This window comes from Argopecten irradians, chromosome 1 (assembly GCF_041381155.1).
Source record: "Argopecten irradians isolate NY chromosome 1, Ai_NY, whole genome shotgun sequence".
Classification (NCBI taxonomy): Eukaryota; Metazoa; Mollusca; class Bivalvia; order Pectinida; family Pectinidae; genus Argopecten; species Argopecten irradians.
Window position 1 is genome coordinate 3,603,375 of NC_091134.1, and position 14,000 is coordinate 3,617,374.

Consider the following 14,000-nt stretch of genomic DNA (forward strand, 5'->3'; position numbering starts at 1 on the left):
GATCGCAAATCTATACTTCCAAAAACTCTAATTCCTGAGAAAAAGTTCCACAATATTAAATAATCTTGTACTTAAACCTAGGAATGTAACTGCTGTGTGAAATCCGTTCTTTGCACCATCTACACATAAAACAAGAGTACCACTGTCCTAGCCATCAATTAAATACAATGTGTGATGTGTAAGTCAATGATGTCAGTCATATAATAAACATAATAACCCGCGGATATATCCACAAGCCAACATGAAATAAGTCAAACACAAGATAAACAATTACATATATCGCTTTTAAATGTCTTTTTGGATGTTGCTAAAATTTATCATTTTTTTCCTTTTTCTTTCACTCGACTTTATATAAACTTAATATGAATTGCATCGATTCCGAAGCTTCTATGAGATATCTATCATGACAAAACAAATTGCAGTTGGAATTTGCTCATAGTCGAAGTATCACAGACACCCATACCCATCAATGAAGTAATAATGCCAAGAATACTATTTCAACGCAAATGAGACCCCTAAAATCCCGCAAATAAGACATTTTTCTATCCCCACCTGATAATTAAAAACATGTATTATTAAATGCTAGTAATACTCACACTAAAACTTTAGGATATGGAGAACATACAGTTTGAGTAACTCCTAAATTTAACAAATGGCTCTTTGCTTGACAGTTTTTCATTTCCTATTAGTCTACAATGATACAGTAAAACATGGTTAAGGGGAACAAAGGATGTTAAAACTTACACCTTTATATAACTGACCAACTTCTGTTCATTATCTTTACATAGGAATATGGGTAAAGAACTTCGACAGATTGAGTATCTGAAATTGATCTCCATGCATAATTTCGTCATAGGAATCTTCAATTGCTAAAATCAATAACAGTAAAGACAATGGTTCTAACAAACCGCTGGGGACCACCAATTCACTTGTATTGAGTTGTTTCATTATTAGACTACATGGAATGAAATTGACTATGGACCGTGGAATTGGTTGTAAACAATGTTCATTATAGACTAACGTTTATAGCACAGTGAATTGGTGTAAACGTGTTCATTATAGACTACGTAAAAGCTTGTAGAGTAATTCGTTAAACGATGTTACATTATAGACTACGTTATAGCTTTGTGAATTGGTTGTAAACATGTTCATAAAGACTACGATTATAGCTTGAATAAGTTGTAAACGGTGTTCATTATAAGACTACTCGTTTATGAGCCATGAATTGGTTGTAAGACATGTTCATTATAGACAAACGTTATAGACCATGAATTGGTTGTAAACATGTTCATTATAGACTACGTTATAGCTGTGAATTGGTTGTAAACATGTTCATTATAGACTACGTTATAGCTGTGAATTGGTTGTAAACATGTTCATTATAGACTACGTTATAGCTGTGAATTGGTTGTAAACATGTTCATTATAGACTACGTTATAGCTGTGAATTGGTTGTAAACATGTTCATTATAGACTACGTTATAGCTGTGAATTGGTTGTAAACATGTTGTTCATTATAGACTACGTTATAGCTGTGAATTGGTTGTAAACATGTTCATTATAGACTACGTTATAGCTGTGAATTGGTTGTAAACATGTTCATTATAGACTACGTTATAGCTGTGAATTGGTTGTAAACATGTTCATTATAGACTATGTTATAGCCATGAATTGGTTGTAAAACATTTGTTCATTATAGACTACGTTATAACTGAATGGGTTGTAAATTGGTTGTAAACCATGAAATTGTATGTTGTTCATTATAGACTACGTTATAGCTGGTGAACGTGTTTGGTTGACTAATGTTGTACAACAATTGTTCATTATAGACTACGTTATATCAATGTGAATTGGTTGTAAACATGTTTCATTTATAGACTATGTTATAGCTGTGAATTTGGTTGTACGTGTTAAACATGTTCATTATAGACTACGTTATAGCTGTGAATTGGTTGTAAACATGTTCATTATAGACTACGTTATAGCTGTGAATTGGTTGTAAACATGTTCATTATAGACTACGTTATAGCTGTGAATTGGTTGTAAACATGTTCATTATAGACTACGTTATAGCTGTGAATTGGTTGTAAACATGTTCATTATAGACTACGTTATAACTGTGAATTGGTTGTAAACATGTTCATTATAGACTATGTTATAGCTGTGAATTGGTTGTAAACATGTTCATTATAGACTACGTTATAGCTGTGAATTGGTTGTAAACATGTTCATTATAGACTACGTTATAGCTGTGAATTGGTTGTAAACATGTTCATTATAGACTACGTTATAGCTGTGAATTGGTTGTAAACGTGTTCATTATAGACTACGTTATAGCTGTGAATTGGTTGTAAACATGTTCATTATAGACTATGTTATAGCTGTGAATTGGTTGTAAACATGTTCATTATAGACTACGTTATAGCCATGAATTGGTTGTAAACGTGTTCATTATAGACTACGTTATAGCTGTGAATTGGGTTGTAAACGTGTTCATTATAGACTACGTTATATGCTGTGAATTGGTTGTAAAAACGTGTTCATTATAGACTACGTTATAGCTGTGAATTGGTTTGTAAACGGTGTTCATTTATAGACTATATGTTATAGCTGTGAATTGGTTTGTAAACACTGTTCATTATAGAACTACGTTATAGCTGGTGAATTGGTTGTAAACATGTTCATTATAGACTATGTTTATAGCTGTGAATTGGTTGTAAACATGTTCATTATAGACTACGTTATAGCCGTGAATTGGTTGTAAACATGTTCATTATAGACTACGTTATAGCTGTGAATTGGTTGTAAACATGTTCATTATAGACTACGTTATAGCTGTGAATTGGTTGTAAACGTGTTCATTATAGACTACGTTATAGCTGTGAATTGGTTGTAAACATGTTCATTATAGACTACGTTATAACTGTGAATTGGTTGTAAACATGTTCATTATAGACTACGTTTATATCTGTGAATTGGTAGTAAACGTATTCATGTAATAGACTAAACGTTATAGACCTACTTGTTAGCTGTGAATTGGCTGTAAACGTGTTCATTATAGACTACGTTATAGCCTGTGAATTGGTTGTAAGCCGTGTTTCATTATATAGACTACGTTATAGCTGTGAAGTTGGTTGTAAACTTGTGTTCTTTATAGACGAACGTAATAGCACATGAATTGGGTTGTAAACGTGTTTCATTATAGACTACGTTATAGCATGTGAATTAGGGTTGTAAGCGGTGTTCATTATAGACTACGTTATAGCCTGTGAATTGGTAGTAAACGTGTACATTATAGACAAACGGTATAACTGTGAATTGGTTGTAAAACGTGTTCATTGATCTAGTTACTAATTAGTTCCCGTAGACATTACTTTATAGCTGACGTGAAATGGTTGTAAACCGTGTTCAATTATAGACTACGTTATAGATGATGAATTGGTTTGTAAACGTATTCATTATAGACTACGTTATAGCTGTGAATTGGTTGTAAACATGTTCATTATAGACTACGTTATAGCTGTGAATTGGTTGTAAACATGTTCATTATAGACTACGTTATAGCTGTGAATTGGTTGTAAACGTGTTCATTATAGACTACGTTATAGCTGTGAATTGGTTGTAAACATGTTCATTATAGACTACGTTATAGCTGTGAATTGGTTGTAAACATGTTCATTATAGACTACGTTATAGCTGTAAATTGGTTGTAAACATGTTCATTATAGACTACGTTATAGCTGTGAATTGGTTGTAAACATGTTCATTATAGACTACGTTATAGCTGTGAATTGGTTGTAAACGTGTTCATTATAGACTACGTTATAGCTGTGAATTGGTATGTAAACAGTTGAATTTGGTTCATTATTATTGACTACGTTATAGCTGTGAATTGGTTGTAAACATGTTCATTATAGACTATGTTTTTGCTGTGAATTGGTTGTAAACTTGTTCATTATAGACTACGTTAGTCGGTAAACTGGGTTGTGAACCTGTTGGTTGTAGAACGTTCATAGCTGTGTTGGTTTATAGACTATTGTTATTATAGACTACAGTATGAATTGGTTGTAAAAATGTGTTCATTATAGACTACGTTATAGCTGTGTTTCATCTTTAAGCTGTTTGTAAATTGATTGTGTGTTCATTATAGACTACGTTATAGCCGTGAATTGGTTGTAAACATGTTCATATATAGTACTTACGTTATAGCTGATGAATTGGTTGTAAACATGTTCATTATAGACTAACGTTTATAGCTGTTGAATTGGGTTGTAAACGTGTTCATTATAGACTACGTTATAGCTGTGAATTGGTTGTAAATAGTGTTCATTATAGACTACGTCTATAACTGTGAATTGGTTGTAAAATGTTCCATTTCATTATAGACTACGTTATAGCTGTGAATCTGGTGGTTGTAAAACATGGTTATTTATAGACTTGTTTAGCCATGGGAATTTGTTGAATTGGTTGTAAACATCGTGTTCATTATAGACTACGTTATAAACTGTGAATTGGTTGTAAACGTGTTCATTATAGACTACGTTATAGCCGTGAATTGGTTGTAAACATGTTCATTATAGACTACGTTATAGCTGTGAATTGGTTGTAAACATGTTCATTATAGACTATGTTATAGCTGTGAATTGGTTGTAAACATGTTCATTATAGACTACGTTATAGCTGTGAATTGGTTGTAAACATGTTCATTATAGACTATACGTTATAACCAGTGAATTGGTTGTAAACGTGTTCATTATAGACTACGTTTAATAAGCTGTGAATTGGTTGTAAACATGTTCATTACGTTAGACTAATCGTTCATTATAGTCTATGTTAAAGCTGAATTGGTTGTATCATTATGGTTGTAAATGGTATGTAAAACTTGTTCATTATAGACCTACGTTATAGCACTGTGAATTGGTTGTAAACATGTTCATTATAGACTACGTTTATAGCTGTGTATTGGTTGTAAACGTGTTTTCATTATAGACTATGTTTATAACCTTATGAATTGGTTTGTAAACATGTTTCATTATAGACTACGTTATAGCTGTGAAATTGGTTGTAAACATGTTCATTATAGACTACGTTGATAGCTGTGGAATTGGTTTGTTAAACATGTTCATTATAGACTACGTTATAGAGCTGTGAATTGTTTGTAAACGTGTTCTTTATAGACTACGTTTATAGCTGTGAATTGGTTAGTAAAACGTGTTCATTATAGACTACATTATAGCTGTGAATTGGGTATGTAAACCATGTTCATTATAGAATTACGTAATATTCTATGAATTGGTTGGGTTGTAAGACAACGATATAGCAGATTACTGGTTGTAAACATGTTTCATTATAGACTAACTTATGTCTGAGAATTGGAGTTGTAAACTATGTTCATTATAGACATATGGTTAAAGCTGTGAAATTGGTTGTAAAAGGGATGTTCATTTTAGGACTACGTGCTATAAGCTGTGACAGTTGGTTGTAAACATTGTTCATTATAAGACTACGAAGTTTATAGCTGTGAATTGGTTGGTAAACGCTGTTCATTATTGACTGACGTGATAGCCATGATTGTAGTGTAAACATGTTCATTATAGACTATGTTTTAGCTGTGATTGGGTTGTAATCACATGTTCATTATAGACTATGTTATAACTGTGAATTGGTTGTTAATATTATAGCTATTTTTGATCCCTACCTGTGAATTGGTTGTAATTACCTTATATTGACCCCTCCTTAATTGGTTGAATTACTTTTTCCCCTCCTTAAGTTGAATTACCTTTATTTCCCCTCCTATAAGTTGATTATAGACTAACGTTATAGCTGTGAATTGGTTTACATGTTCTCTTATTTCCCCTCCTTAAGTTGAATTACCTTATTTTCCCCTCCTTAAGTATGAATTACTTCATTATTTCCCTCCTTAAGTTGAATTACATGTTCTATTTCCCCTCCTTATAGTTGAATTACCTTTATTTCCCCTCCTTAAGTTGAATTACCTTTATTTCCCCTCCTTAAGTTGAATTACATTCTATTTCCCCTCCTTAAGTTGAATTACCTTTATTTCCCCTCCTTAAGGTTGAATTGTAAACCTTTATTTCCCTCCTTAAGCGGTGAATTACCTCTATTCCCCTCCTATAAGTTGTATTACCTTCTATTTCCCCTCCTTAAGTTGAAACTACCTTTATTTTCCCCTGTTCCTTATGTTGATTACCCTTTATTTCCCCTCCTTAAGTTGAATTATGTTCTATTTCCCCGCCTTAAGTTGAATTACCTTTATTTCCCCTCCTTAAGTTGGATTTACCTTTATTTCCCCTCCTTAGAGTTGGAAGTATCTCTTATTTCTCCTCCTTAAGTTGATTTATCTTTAGTTCTCCTCCTTAAGTTTAATTACCTCAATCTACCGTATACCTTAAGTTGAATTACCTCTATATTTCCCCTCCTTAAGTTGAATTACCTTTATTTCCCCTCCTTCAAGTTGGAATTACCTCTATTTTCCCCCTCCTTAAGATGAAATTGACTCTATTTCCCCTCTTAAGTTGAATTACCTTTATTTCCCCTCCTTAAGTTGGAATTACCTCTATTTCCCTCATTATGTTGAATTACCTTTTTTCCCTCCTTAAGGAATGGAGATTACCTCTATTTCCCCTCCTTAAGTTGAATTACCTTTATTTCCCCTCCTTAAGTTGAATTACCTTTATTTCCCCTCCTTAAGATGAATTACCTTAAATGAATTACCTTTATTTCCCCTCCTTAAGTTGAATTACCTTTATTTCCCCTCCTTAAGTTGAATTACCTTTATTTCCCCTCCTTAAGTTGAATTACCTTTATTTCCCCTCCTTAAGTTGAATTACCTCTATTTCCCCTCCTTAAGATGAATTACCTTTATTTCCCCTCCTTAAGTTGAATTACCTCTATTTCCCCTCCTTAAGTTGAATTACCTCTATTTCCCCTCCTTAAGTTGAATTACCTCTATTTCCCCTCCTTAAGTTGAATTACCTTTATTTCCCCTCCTTAAGTTGAATTACCTTTATTTCCCCTCCTTAAGTTGAATTACCTTTATTTCCCCTCCTTAAGTTGAATTACCTCTATTTCCCCTCCTTAAGTTGAATTACCTTTATTTCCCCTCCTTAAGTTGAATTACCTTTATTTCCCCCTCCTTAAGTTGAATTACCTTTATTTCCCCTCCTTAATGTTGAATTACCTTTATTTCCCCTCCTTAAGTTGAATTACCTTATTTCCCTCCTTAAGTTGAATTACCTTTATTTCCCCTCCTTATGTTGAATTACCTTTATTTCCCCTCCTTAAGTTGAATTACCCTTATTTCCCCTCCTTAAGTTGAATTACCTTTATTTCCCCTCCTTAAGATTGAATTACTCTTAAAGTTGAATTTCTATTTTCCCTCCTTAAGTTGAATTACCTCTATTTCCCCTCCTTAAGTTGAATTACCTTTTTCCCCTCCCTAAGATGAATTACCTTTATTTCCCCTCCTTAAAGTTGAATTACCTTTATTTCCCCTCCTTAAGTTGAATTACCTTTATTTCCCCTCCTTATTAGAATTGAATTACCTCTTGTTTCCCCTCCTTAAGTTGAATTACCTCTATTTCCCCTCCTTAAGTTGAATACCTCATATTTCCCCTCCTTAAGTTGAATTACTCTTTATTTCCCCTCCTTAAGTTGAATTACCTTTATTTCCCCTCCTTAAGTTGAATTACCTTTATTTCCCCCTCCTTAAGTTGAATTACCTCTATTTCCCCTCCTTAAGTTGAATTACCTCTTATTTCCCCTCCTTAAGTTGAATTACCTTATTTCCCCTCCTTAAGTTGAATTACCTCTATTTCCCCTCCTTAAGATGAATTACCTTATTTCCCTCCTTAAGTTGAATTACCTTTATTTCCCCTCCTTAAGTTGAATTACCTCTATTTCCCCTCCTTAAGTTGAATTACCTTTATTTCCCCTCCTTAAGTTGAATTACCTTTATTTCCCCCTCCTTAAGTTGAATTACCTCTATTTCCCCTCCTTAAGTTGAATTACCTTTATTTTCCCCTCCTTAAGATTTAATTACTCTTTATTTCCCCTCCTTAAGTTGAATTACCTTTATTTCCCCTCCTTAAGTTGAATTTACCTTTATTTCCCCTCCTTAAGTTGAATTACCTTTATTTCCCCTCCTTAAGTTGAATTACCTCTATTTCCCCTCCTTAAGTTGAATTACCTTTATTTCCCCTCCTTAAGATGAATTACCTTTATTTCCCCCTCCTTAAGTTGGGAATTACCTCTATTTCCCTCCTTAAGTTGAATTACCTTTATTTCCCCTCCTTAAGATGAATTACCTTTATTTCCCCTCCTTAAGTTGAATTACCTCTATTTCCCCTCCTTAAGTTGAATTACCTTTATTTCCCCTCCTTAAATGAATTACCTCTATTTTCCCCTCCTTAAGTTTAATTACCTCTATTTCCCCTCCTTAAGTTGAATTACCTTTATTTCCCCTCCTTAAGTTTGAATTACCTTTATTTCCCCTCCTTAAGTTTGAATTACCTTTATTTCCCCTCCTTAAGTTGAATTACCTCTATTTCCCCTCCTTAAGATTGAATTACCTCTATTTTCCCCTCCTTAAGTTTGAATTACCTCTATATTTCCCCTCCTTAAGATGAATTACCTTCTTTATTTCCCCTCCTTAAGTTGAATTACCTCTTATTTCCCCTCCTTATGAGTTGAATTACCTTTATTTCCCCTCCTTAAGTTGAATTACCTCTATTTCCCCTCCTTAAGTTGAATTACCTTTATTTCTTCTCCTTAAGTTGAATTACCTTTATTTCCCCTCCTTAAGTTGAATTACCTTTATTTCCCCTCCTTAAGATGAATTACCTTTATTTCCCCTCCTTAAGATGAATTACCTTTATTTCCCCTCCTTAAGTTGAATTACCTTATTTCCCTCTTATGTTGAATTACCTTTATTTCCCCTCCTTATGTTGATTTACCTTTATTTCCCCCCTCCTTAAGTTGAATTACCTTTATTTCCCCTCCTTAAGTTGAATTAACCTTATTTCCCCTCCTTAAGTTGAATTACCTTTATTTCCCCTCCTTAAGATGAATTATCTCTATTTTTCCTCCTTAAGTTGAATTACCTCTATTTCCCCTCCTTATGTTGAATTACCTTTATTTCCCCTCCTTAAGTTGAATTACCTCTATTTCCCCTCCTTAAGTTGAATTACCTTATATTTCCCCTCCTTAAGTTGAATTACCTCTATTTCCCCTCCTTAAGTTGAATTACCTTTATTTCCCCTCCTTAAGTTGAATTACCTCTATTTTCCCCTCCTTAAGTTGAATTACCTTTATTTCCCCTCCTTAAGTTTGAATTACCTTTATTTCCCCTCCTTAAATTACTTTATTTCCTCCTTAAGATGAATTACTTTATTTTTCCTCCTTAAGTTGAATTACCTCTATTTCCCCTCCTTAAGTTGAATTACCTTTATTTCCCCTCCTTAAGTTGAATTATCTGTATTTCCCCTCCTTAAGATGAATTACCTTCATTTCCCATCTTTAAGTTGAATTACCTTTATTTCCCATCCTTAAGTTGAATTACCTCTATTTCCTCTCCTTAAATTGAATTACCTCTATATCCTCCTTAAGTTGAATTACCTCTATTTCCTTCCTTAAGATGAATTACCTTTATTTCCCTTCCTCAAGGTGAAGGGTCAGAGCCAAGATTTATAAAATCTCTGTTCCCCTTCCACTCTGGCAAAGGTAGATAACCCATTCACAATTATATGACTAAAAGCGGTTAAAGAAAACATTGACAGATTAACGGACGACAGATGGAGCCGCTATGGCATACCAGGCGAGCTAAAATTTTACCTACCGTAAGTCTGCAATGGATACTGGATAACCTTGCCTAAAGCAACAGCGTGGCCATCATGGAAGAGTGAAACTTTCAGTCTGAATGCAAAGCATGTTCAAATGAGTATTTTGTATGAAAATAATTTTTTGTTACAAATATATTTGCTATATTCAACAAGAATTCTATGTGCACATTGACTATGCACTTTAGCACACTTCATGGTATCAAAAATGTGCGTTTATCTTTAATAATATTTTTTTGTTTGTTTTGATTTTAGTGTGATTATTGAAAGCATATTGATTCCGTATCAATTGAAATGGGTGAGTGAATAATGACTTATTGTATCTGTGTATTTCACTGGGTTTATCCCCTCTTGATGGTAGGATTGTAAGGATTGTTACATCAGTAATTTGTGAGACAAAAAAAATGAGACATAAATTAGTTTTTAGGCTATGGTGCGCGTATGCTTACTAAATATAGGGAATTATGTTGAAACTTAACATTTTTCCACAAGATAACTCTACCATAGAACTTTTAATTATATACATATCAAAGAAACATAATTTAACAAAGGATGACAATTTATTGATTATAACTCATGCTCTCTCTGAGCCTCTAACTCACAATCTACGACACCCAATTGCCAGACATACCTGCTCCTTTTACCACCACGCCACATCCACGAGGCCCGGATAAGGCACGAGAAATAACCAATACATTGTCATCCTTTGTTAAATTGTGTGTCTTTGATATGTCTAATTACTTAAACACAATGTATCTTTGTTGATCCAAAGCTTTAATTTGAATTTCCTGTTGGAGCTGTACTTCATTGATGATTATATAAAATATGTGTACAATTCGTATCCATGTGTGTATATACAATGCGATCCAAGAATTCAAACAATTTTAATAAATCTAATTGACAATTTACAACGTGATCAAGTATATCGAACCGACTACCACTTCATCATTTAAACATCCTTTTATGGGGACACTGATGTGGCGCGGTGGTAAAATGCGCAGGTATGTTTGGCTAGGCAATTTGGTGCCGTAGATCGTGAGTTCGAGGTCTGGATAGAGATTGAGTTAAATTGTGTTTCTTTGATGTCTGATTACTTAAACACAATGTATCTTTGTTGATTCAAAATATTAATTTGAATTTCCTGTTGAAATTGTACTTTGTTGATGATTTTAATTATATATATTTTTTTTTTTTCAATCTCTTTATTTTCATTTGTTTATTTTGTTAGCATGTTTACAGATTTTTTTTTTTAATTTCAGAAGTACTTACTTGACCCTTAGTTTCTCTCTGAGAATTGGCCTTGGGACAAAACATAGTTTTTGCAATCTGAGCATCGGATTCAAAGTTCGTTTGGGTTTTGCATTCTCATTATAATCCCTGAAAAAAAAAATACAAAATGGATTGTTTGCGAAACTACTATTGGTGTGAGACTGCAAAATTTGTCATTTTATCAAAAAGGATGGCTACCTTGAGTGTTACGAATTAGCTGTTATCCAACGGTCAAACTGACCAGATCCCCACTAATGGAACATGAGAAACTAGGTCTTACCAGGGGTATTTAGGACAAGTACAATAAAGCTTTGGTGCAAATAAATGTAGCAATGTCAATAACACTTTATCATTACCTATCAGGGACTGTAGAAATCTCCGAACTCTTAACTTCATAGATTATCTTCGCTCTTATCATACTTCTACCTTCACGCGAGTTGAAATCAATGGCTGGGCATTTTTTCTTAATCTGAAAACAGCCGAGGAATATTTAAGATCATAGTTAGTTATTTTGGTCAATATAAAAGTCTACAAACTACGGAAGTCGCAGATGCAAACAAAAAAGACTATATTTCTTGTTTTTCCTCAATGTAAATATTATTTTTTGGTGTGACACTGGGCAGTTTCCGTAGCAGTTATAAGAATCATACATATACAACATATGAAAGGGCTGCAAGGACTTTTGCTGCAAAATTATAATAATATAACAAATGGTAAAAATAGTGGTTACACAAGTGGTTGTTTGGATGTGGAATTTTATTCCACACGATGAGTTATTTTTATATAAATGTTACATTATTTTAATAGCTTTGGTGGGTTTTTGTACTTCTGGTTCTTTTCATTTATGAACTTATTAAAGTAAGGAATAAATTCCTAGTATCAAACATTCAAGAATCATGTGAAACCTGTTTTTTACACAAATTATTTTTTTGCTTTTAGCCACAAATAGAGAAATATAACAATCATAAAGTATTGTGTGTTAGCCAAAAATATGATTATAAGTTGTTGTGAATATTGGTCTCAGCAAAATAAGACACATTTTAGATGCTAAAATTATTAATCATCTTTTGTATAAGATTACAATTGGATATGCTATTCTTCTTTTACTTCTGGGGATCATCTTCTATAATGGGGGACAACTTTTGGACAATTTTTTCCTCATTATAATGTCTTAATGCTTTTGAAGTTTTCAAAGTTATTTTTAACAATATAAACATTTGGTCTGGCGGTCTATAATATTATCATAGTGAAAGGCTGGACTGTGTTCGTCTTCTTACTCCGCGACAATTTTTTCCCCATAAGTTTATTTGTCCCTTTTTCGTTTTGTTTTTAAAAAGTATTACAACAGCATTATTTACAACAACGTTAAGCTTAAAAACGTTACATTTTGTGTCACAACACCAAAAACGTTACAAACTAAACTGTTTATATCTGCATTTTGAATGGTCAAAGACGGGGGTGATCACCACATCAGCACACCATTTATTGATGTAGTTGATCAAAGTGATTTTTGCGGGCACAGAGAATAAGTAGTTCACTCAAAGTTCAAAGGTGATAATTCCGAACAGAATGTGGAGACGAGAAGTAGATCATGTAAAATTTCTGAATGTGTCAGAACATACACAAAACTGGGGATGATAATTTTAATCGTTGGTATTACAGATGTGTCTTCGTCATTTATACGACACTAATATATCAAGAGGGAATAAAATATTTTCTAATCTATAAATTGAATATCTTATCATCATAGGGTTGGTTATCCACATAAAACACTGGAGTAAATAATCAATGTTGTCTATGCAAAATGTTTAAAGATGGAAATATTTAAAATCTGTACAATACAATTCGTGTTGTTCGATGTAACCCACTTTTTCCACCAGGAGAATCACACCAGGACCGTACATAATAAACATCTTGTATTGATATCTCCTGTACCTTTAAGGAATCTACAACCTCTAAATACTTGGTACAACTATTTCCGTCTTTGAATATTACAGTGTTTGCTCCCTGAGCTGGCGTAAGTAATGATTGTTTAAGTTGTGTTATTGTCGTGCGACGACGCTTTTTTGGCACATCGTTTTCTCCACATTTCGTATGTTTTTTTGTGTTATGCTCCACAAATTGCTCGACGTCACATTCTAATTCCTATATATATACAAGCAAGTGCAGTTAACTCTGTAATTATGCAAATGACGAAATATGAATAATGATTTTTATAGGTCCAAAATAGTTTTAATACCAAATGCTTAAAATTTATTCTTCTGTATGTTGTGGCCAACACAAAAAAACAACCAATCATTTATTTTGTCATTTCATCAACATTCAAAATTACTTATATCAGGCCCTTTTGGGAATTTTCATAAAGACAGAAAGAAAAAAAAAAGGGAAGAAAGAAATATACTCCACATATTCCATTAGGTTGTCCATCTTTCTTCGCCTTTATTTCATGGTTTCTACATCAAATTTTTCTATTCCTTTTCTGACAAGTTTCTGTTGATCAATTCATTAAAAAATTAACAAGAGTGTATTGTTCTAGCCTAGGGCAAACAGGATTTAATAAATACGAGAGGCATTGAGGGCCTGTAGGGTATTAATCACTCGAACTCCTAAGTCTGCAGGTGTAATAGTCAGGTGAATGGGAGTAGAAATTCTGTAGGATGGGTACCTCTTGTCAAAGTTTAGTGACAATTTTGTGACCAATAGAAAATAGAAAATAAATATCAATCTCACATTCATGGCTTTAATTATTCACAAACTCCAAGGTGTCTAAGATATCTGGGACATCTGATTCTTCATCTTTCTGATGACTGTCATCATCTTCATCTTCAGAATCAGCACCTTTAGACAATGATGTCAATAAACCGATACAAGAAT

The 14,000-nt window shown here is 33.2% G+C and overlaps 1 long non-coding RNA gene across 1 annotated transcript; it reads right to left on the reverse strand.

Annotated features, from left to right (window-relative positions):
- Positions 1-9,671: 9,671 nt before the first annotated feature.
- On the reverse strand, positions 9,672-13,556 carry LOC138315334 (uncharacterized). The gene is made up of 3 exons (XR_011207484.1): positions 13,533-13,556; positions 11,127-11,595; positions 9,672-9,933 (listed from the first exon to the last, which is right to left on the reverse strand). It is a non-coding gene; the product is annotated as an uncharacterized lncRNA (long non-coding RNA).
- Between the last annotated feature and the right edge of the window lie 444 nt (positions 13,557-14,000).